The sequence below is a fragment of the Cebus imitator genome, unplaced genomic scaffold, assembly GCF_001604975.1.
Source record: "Cebus imitator isolate Cc_AM_T3 unplaced genomic scaffold, Cebus_imitator-1.0 Scaffold124, whole genome shotgun sequence".
NCBI classification, from domain to species: Eukaryota; Metazoa; Chordata; class Mammalia; order Primates; family Cebidae; genus Cebus; species Cebus imitator.
The window spans coordinates 4,644,106-4,652,748 of NW_016107439.1; the positions used below are offsets into that span (position 1 = coordinate 4,644,106).

The 8,643-nt window shown below is 35.9% G+C and overlaps 1 protein-coding gene and 1 pseudogene across 2 annotated transcripts in view; both read right to left on the reverse strand.

Moving 5' to 3' along the window:
* The window catches only part of SLAIN2 (SLAIN motif family member 2), an 82,288-nt gene that overhangs the window by 6,831 nt on the left and 66,814 nt on the right, over positions 1-8,643 (reverse strand). The gene's annotated exons all lie outside the window — the stretch shown is intronic.
* LOC108312400 lies at positions 2,713-3,678 on the reverse strand (annotated as a pseudogene).

Genomic DNA, 8,643 nt, shown 5'->3' on the forward strand with positions numbered 1-8,643 from the left:
AAAAGAAAAGAAAACAAGAAAGAAAGAAAAGTAAAAGGCACATAGATTAGAAAGAAACTGTCCTCATGATAGTCTACACAGAAAATCCCAATGAATACACACACACACACACAACTCTAGAAATAAGTGAATTCAGTAAGGTCACAGGACTGGATAAAAATACAAACATGGATTACATTTCTATATGCCAGCAATGAACATTAGAAATCAAGACTAAAAATATCATAGCAATTGCATTGCTCGAAAAGAAAACCACTTACGTATAAATCTAATAAATCTCAGTCAATATAAGTTTGCTGTGAAGAGAAAATGAGTAGTAAGTGTGTAAATTGTTAGTAAAACGAAAAATATTAAACAAATTGTAAGGCATTCTTATCTATGGCTTTCTTATCTAAAGAATAGGGCTCCTTCAGCCTGTCATAGATGAGTTTTCTGGAAAGATATTCAACAATGCCACTCAGAAAAGTCTCCTAGGATTTCCTTAGAAATTAACTCAAACCTAAGTATTATTACCCAAAACGTATTACCCAAATTGACAATGACAAGTTACAATTTCTCTTTATATATATTTTTTGAATACCAAGAATTACACCCAAGTCAGGCATAAAATCGAGGATAGTCATCTGCTCTGAGCAAGAATTAGAACTCTATTTATAAAAATGACATGATTAAGAATGCTAACGTTGGTGTCTAAGTTATCTCCAAAATGGAATGATGGGTAACAGAGAATTTGTACTTTAAAATATTTTTTATTTTAATAAGTATTTAATAATTGTGCTAAGTTTGTTTTCTAATTAAGGTTTCTATAATTCAGGAATGCACTTAACCCTAAAATGAAAAAAACCTGAATAAATTATATATCTTTTTAGCTTGATATTTGCTGAATATAAAATGTTTTATAAAAATATATACATGTACCTAGCAATACAAAAGTTAGATATTCCAAGTTGTCTTCACAGAGCAGTCTTCCTTCAAACTACAACTTCCATTATAAAAACTATAAATGCCCCGTAAGTATATAGTAATAAAAATAAACACATTGCCAAACACTGGTCATCATGACCAACAGGAGAAGTGATTTATTAAAACATATATGAATTCCATTATTAACAAATAAAATATAAAAATATCTCCTTGTCAACTATTCCTTACTACACTATCATTTCAATTATTCAATGGTCTATACACCATCAATAATAATCACAATTTACTGATACAGTAAGTAGGTAAAAGTAAGTTCTGGCTGCTAAAGAACAAAAAGATGAACTAAATATGATACTCTCACTACAAAGTTAAAGAATCCTTGTAAAAAGCTATTACTGACTATGTACTCTAATGCTCTCACTTCACAGACAAGGGAAATTACCACAATCACAGAAGTTAACTGAGCAAATAAACGGGAAGCCAGGAACTGAACCCAGGTCTCCTGATCCAAAGATCAGTATTCTTTTCCAGGAACCAAAAGAGAAACATCTCTGGGGGTAGAAATTAAAGTGCCATTATCATTTCTTTCTTTTATCTTTTTTTTTTGAGACAGAGTCTCACTCTGTTGCCCAGGATGAAGTGCAGTAGCACAATCTTGGCTCACTGCAACCTCTGCCTCCCAGATTCAAGCAACTCTCGTGCCTTGCCTCCCAAGTAGCTGGGACTACAGGCGCATGCCATCGCGTCTGTATAATTTTTGTATTTTTGGTAGAGATGGGGTTTTGCCATGATGATCAGGCTGGTCTCAAACTCCTGGCCTCAAGAGATCCACCTGTCTTGGTTTTCCAAAGTGCTGGGGTTGTAGCCGAGCCACCACATCCAGCCAAAGTGTCATTATCAACACTTTAACTTTCAACCAGACTCAATTTATTTGTGGGGGTTACTATCCTAGGCAGGTTTTATAAAGTATGACTCCAAAGCCTATTAAAATGGCAACTGCTGACAAGTAACCGTTAAAAAAAAAATGACATAGAAGCCTTTGATTTCTTCTTCCATTATTGTACATGACTATTATTTTTGTAAGCATACAAAAATTGTTAGTTATTAGAAAAGATGTATTATACATAAGAGCCAGTAAAAGCCCCAAGAATGGGGCTTCAATAGCTTTTCTTCCATAAATACAAAAATTAGAGGATTGATTAGGTATCAAAACATCTGATATCAAGATTTCTTGAGACACATATTAGTTTTAGTATACTGAATATAAACAGTTGTACATCTATACCTATATAACTTACTGTATTTTAGTTTAATAAATTATCTAACATTTAACTAACCTTAGAGTATCTAGTGAGGAAAGGGGAAAAAATGTCAATGTCAAGATTAAGAAACGAAATTATGAGGATTCTTGAAAGATGGTACCAGCACTGGTGTAATTTATGAATTTCCTCAAATCTCTCCGTAAAAGCATACAGAGCAATCAGGAAGGTCAAAGCAAAATCCATTTACAACAGCTACAATAAAACCAGGTGGTGACAAGATCTCTAGGAGCCCCAAAATACAAATGGGTAGGGAGAAGCCACTGACAACTACAAGACCACATGAATTATCAGCATCTGTGCAGAAGGAAGCAAAAGAGTATCTCAATGTCCTGAAAATTCCAAAATAACCAACAAGTACTCATAGAAAAAAAAAAGCTAAACAGCAGCTGAACTGGGAAGGGTTTGTACACTTCAACAGTGGGTAAGTACATGAGGTTTACTGTAAGGTCTAGAAGGAATGTGAGTGGCTATGAATTCTTAAACCAGCCAAACTCGTCTTCTAGGTAAAAACTTCAAGGTAAAAAAAAAAAAAAAAAACTCAAAAGATAATCCAAACAGAGCAGAACAGGGACATTCCACATAAAGGAAAATGAAGTCCAGGTAAAAGCAGGGAAGAGTGCAAAATGTCGCTAGGACAACTGGATATCCATGTATAAAATAATGAAGTTGGACCCCTATGCTTCATACTAAAAAAAAAAATTCAAAATGGATCACAGACCTAAATGTAAGTCCTATAAAGTTCACAAGAAAACACAGGAGTTAAAAATTTTTTTTTTTCCATCATAAATTTTATTCCTGATGTGGTACAGATTTCTTCCATCCCCAAAATGAATCACATACTCCCTCGGAAAGACCTAGGAAACTCTTCCACCATCTTTAGGGAAGTAGTGAGAAAGGCAGATGCTGAGGACTAGGAAGGCTTTGAAGTTTCCCAGCCTACTTATCCTCCCCCTTCTTAAAAGAGGAGAGCTGTTGCCTATTATTCCTCTCATCCAGTCACCCCCAACACACACACACAGACACCCCCCCACCCCCAGTTAAAACAACAACAACAAAACACCAGCCAAACAAAACTGCTTCAAGTGTTCAGTCAGGGTTCGTAGGCTGGGACTTGGGGTTATGGGTCACCAATGGAAGAGGGAAGGGAAGAGGAGGAGAAGAGCCATCACTGTTTCTGCTGTAGGGCTTCCTTCTTTGCTGCATTCTGCAGCAACTGCGTCGACCTTGTTGGCTGGCAACTGCACATATTGGACCACTAAGCACCGAATGAAGATGTGAGAGTATTTCTCAGGGTCTGTGACACTAATGTTAGTTAATTTGATGCTGAGATACTGATCCACAGAATGGAGGGTTCCACAGATATGCAGGTCACTCTAGAGTTCCATAACCACATCCCTGCCCACAAGGGATTGAAAAAGGAATAGAAAAGCATGGTCCTGGTGCTGTGCTGCGGGCCAGACAGAGAGGAGGGTAGGATACAGCAAGCCCAGCTGGATTTGGGGAAGGGAAGGGCAACGGAAAGCTCCAAGTACTAAAGGGGAAAGCGTGGGATTTGTGTCTGGGAAGAGCAAGCGGGGTAGGGCAGAGGGGACAGGAGTAATAACTAGGGTTAGGCACTGGTTTCTTATGACAGACACCAAAAGCATGATACGTAAGATCAAAATTTGATAAATGATACTTCATCAAAATTAAAAACTTTTGTGCTTCAAAGGATACCATAAAGTAAGTGAAGAGTAAATCCACTGAATAAGAGAAAATATTTACAAATCATGCATCTGAGACTTGAATCCAGAATATACAAAGGAATGTCACAACTCAAAAACTAAAAAAGCAGAGACAAAGAATTTGAATAGACATTTCTCCAAAGATAAACAAATGGCCAATAAGCACATGAAAAGATGCTCAACGTTAGTCAGGCAAAATAAAAACCACAAAGAGATTCCACTTCACAACACTTCACCAGAATGGCTAAAATGAAATACAATAAACAAGTGTTACTAAGGAGATGGAGAAATTGGAACCCTCACACAGTGCTGGTGACATTGTAAAATCTTGTAGCCACTCTGGAAAACAGTTTAGCAGATTCTTAATATGTTAAACATAAAGCTACCATATGATCCAGTAATTCCATTAAGTATATAATCAACAGAACCAAAACCACGTCTAAGTAAACACTTGTACATGAATGTTCACAGCATTATTATCATTACTATTACTATTTGAGATGGAGTCTCGCTCTGTCATCCAGGCTGGAGTGCAATGCCAAGATCTCAGCTCACTGCAACCTCCGCCTCTTGGGTTCAAGAAATTCTTCTACCTCAGCCTCCTGAGTAGCTGATATTACAGGCACCCACTATCAAATCCAGCTAATTTTTGTATTTTTAGTAGAGGTGAGGTTTCACCACATTGGCCAGGCTGGTCTCTAACTCCTAACCTCAGGTGATCTGCCCGCCTCAGCCTCCCAAAGTGCTGGGATTACAGGTGTGAGCCACCGTGCCCAGCTGCAGCATTATTCACAATAGGCAAAAAGTGGAAAAAACTCAAGTATCCACCAAGTGATGAATGGATAAACAAAATGTGGTGCATCCACACAATGAAATATTTGGCAAATAAAAAGGAACAAAGTACAGTTAATGTGTCACTTTACGATGGGGATATGTTCTCAGAAATGAACTGTTGGGCAAGTCTGTCCATGCAGGAACATCAGAGTATACTTACGCAAACCTAGGTGACTTATGCTACTACACATCTAGGATATATGAAATACCTGATGGCAGGGTCGGGGGAGGTGGAGATGGTTAATGGGTACCAAAAAAAATTGAGAAGGCACAACCAGATGACAGTAGTCAACAGTAACTTAATTGTATATTCTAAAGTATTTTAAAGAATGTAACTGAATTGTCTGTAACACAAAGACTAAATGCTTGAGGGGCTGGGTACCTGTTTCTCTGTGATGTTATTTCACACTGCTTGCCTATATCAAAATATTTCATGTGCTCCATAAATACACACACCTACTATGTACCCACAAAATATTCTAAAAAACAACCAATGGCTCCTAGGCTAAAGCTGATACAACATATTATTGTGCTGAATACTGTAGGCAACTGTAATACAAGGGCATCTGCATATCCAAACATACCTAAGCATAGAAAAAGTACAGTAAAAATGTTATAAAAGACAATATACAGTACATCTGAGAACACTTGCCATGAATGGAGCTTATAGGATTGAAGTTCAGTGAGTGGTATGTGAAAGTTACTGTACCCTACTGCAGACTTTATAAACACTGTACACTTACACTAAATTTATTTTTCTTCAATAATACATTAACCTTAGCGTACTGTAACTTTTTTACTTTATATGCTTTAACTTAAAAACTTTTTGACTCTTTTGTAGTAACACATAGCTTGTAACACAAACATGTTGTCCAGCTGTCCAAAACTACTTTCTTTCTTTATTCTCTTAATCTACAAGCTTTTTTTAATTTAAAATTTTTATTTTACTTTTTTTTTAAGCTAAAAATGAACAGAAACACACACATGAGCCTAAGCCTATACAGAGTTAAGATCATCAATATCACCATCTATCACCTCTACATCTTGTCCCATTGAAAGGTCTATGACATTACTAGGTGATAGAAATTGCATAATTGTATATGTGATCCACTGTTGACTGAAATGTGGGTTTTTTTGTTTTAGATTTTTTGAGATAGGGTCTTGTTCTGTTGCCCAGGCTGGCAGTGGTACGATCACATCTCACTGCAGCCTCAACCTCTCAAGTTCAAGCAATCCTCTGACCTCAGCCTCCTGAGTGGCTGGGACCATAGTTGCAAGCCACCATGTCTGGCTAATTATTTTATTTTTTCTGATCCAGTTTCACTATGTTGCCCAGGCTGGTCTCAAACTCCTGGGCTCAAATGATCCTCCTACCTGAGCCTCCCGAAGTGCTGGCATTACAGGCATGAGCCTCTGTGCCTGGCTCTGAAACACTGTTATGCAGCAAGTAACTACACTGATACATGCTACAAAATGAACTTAGAAAAACATTATGCGACTGGGCGTTGTGGTTCACGTCTGTAATCCAAGAACTTTGGAGGCCAAGGCGGGCGGATCACCTGACGTCGGGAGTTCAAGACCAGCCTGACCAACATGGTGAAACCCCGTCTTTAAAAAGAAAAAAAAAAAGAAAGAAAGAAAATATTATGCTAAGTAGAAGCAGCCAGTCACAAAAGATCACATATTCTATAATTCCACTTATATGAAATGACCAACACAGGCAAACTAGAGACAGAGAGGGTAGATTACTGGGAGGCAGGGGCTGGAAAAAGTGAGGAATGAGGAGTTTTATTAATAAGTATGGTGTTTCCTATGGGGGTGATAAACATCTTCTAAAATAAGATAGTGGTAATGGTTTCTCCCTCTGTGAATGTACTAAAAAACATTGAACTGTACATTTTAAGAGGATATATTTTGAAAGTGGAGGAAGGAAATGAAAGAAATCACAGAAAATAAGTAGCCATGTTTTTGAACACTTCCAAAAACAAAAGAGATGGTTCAAGAATTTCTGAACCATAAAATTATTAAGTCTTAAATCAAGCTAAGTGTTTAGAAAAATCAATTTCATGGAAAAAAGAGCAATAGAAAAGGACTGAAGTCAAATCACACATAAAATTATTGTAAGAAAAAAAGAATAAATAAGGAGAACACTTCTACAGGAATTGAAACCTTAACAGAAATCATAGTAAGAAATCATATACACAAAGATGAAAGTATCTAGTATTTCAAATTTTAGAAACATTTTAATATTGCTACAAGATATGAAAGAATAGCATAAATCAGAGTGAGAAACACTCAGAAATGAGTTGACAGAACTCAGGAAGGAATTAGCTATAAAATGAATCATTTTAAGATGAAGTCTAAGGAGGAACATAAGAGTCAATACACAACAGATAATGTTGTAAGAGAAACAGACAATGAAAATAAACTTTTATAGAAGTGAAGAAAGAAAAAAATGATTCAACAGAAGGCAACAAATATAGAAACAAGAAATGAAGCTCCAATACATGTACAACAGGAGTCCCCACAAAAAAGAAAACCAAAGCAAAAGAACAGAATATGAAAAAATATAATAAAACTTTTCTGAAAAACAGAAAAAAGTTTGCTACTTTATATTGAAAGAACACACCCCGAATCTGAGAAAATCAGCTCAGAATGACCAATAGACATATTCTAGTAAATTATTATAAAGAAAAGAAAAATATCCATTGTATATCCAGATAAAGACCAAATGATTATAAAGAAACAATTCTTTATTCCTGCAGAAAGTGGAGTAATGTAAGTTACTTAAAGAAAATGTGAGCCAAAGATTTCATATCTAGACAACGACTTTCAAGTATGAAAACAACAGACAAGCTATCATCAACATGTAACAGTTATACTGTTCCCACAACTGCTTCTTAAGGAATCTACCAGAGAATAAGCTTCAGACAAGAAAAATGACTGATGAGACAATGACATATAAACTGGCATTAAGCATCAAATATGTATTTAAATGGAGAGCCTAAACTAAATGAGGCATATAAAGGAGAAAACAGTATCTAACGGGTATCTGACAATGTGAATATAACTTAAAGAAAAAAAAAGGAGCAAGCATAACCAAAAGTTTTAAAAATTGTTTTCAGTAATCATATTGTATGTTATGCTAATGTTATCCCAAGAACACTGTGTGTGTAATATGGGACAAAACAAATTATGATATTCTAATTCTATGTGCTGTTGAGAAATAAGATTCTCAGGATGGGAGAATGCTAGAGGAGGTTAAATAATTGCCCAGAAGCTCTGCATTTAATCTTAAAAAATATATAAACACAAACCTACACGTTTCCTAGCTCTAGTAACCAATAAGACATGGAAACAATGACCAACCCAGTAGCAGTAAGCATAGCTAAACACACAGATTTTGGTCTTTAAATACCATTGCCTACCAAAAGCAAGCAGGACTTTTTGGAGAAACGCTTGACTACAGGTCTGTGGCAAGAAATGTACAAGATCAGCCTATCTTGTCATACCAGTTAGCAAGATGGTATCAAAGACTACCAGAATTGGGTCAAAAAGACTTGGAAGTCAACTTGTAGAAGCTTCCAGCAAAGTTGGAAAAACATCTAAAATGAACTGAAACATATATATTTAAATCTGTAATTTCATAATGATATATATATTTTAAAACTGGTCACCTTCAGAAGGTGCCACGTTGCCATTTTTTAATTTTGTGAACTAGTAAATAAAGGGAATAAAACAAATATTTGGTCTAAATTTCCTAAAGAAACTACCATTGGGTGACCAAATAAGGAAAAAATTATCTTTATACAGTACTTTGACAAAAAAAAAAAAAAAAA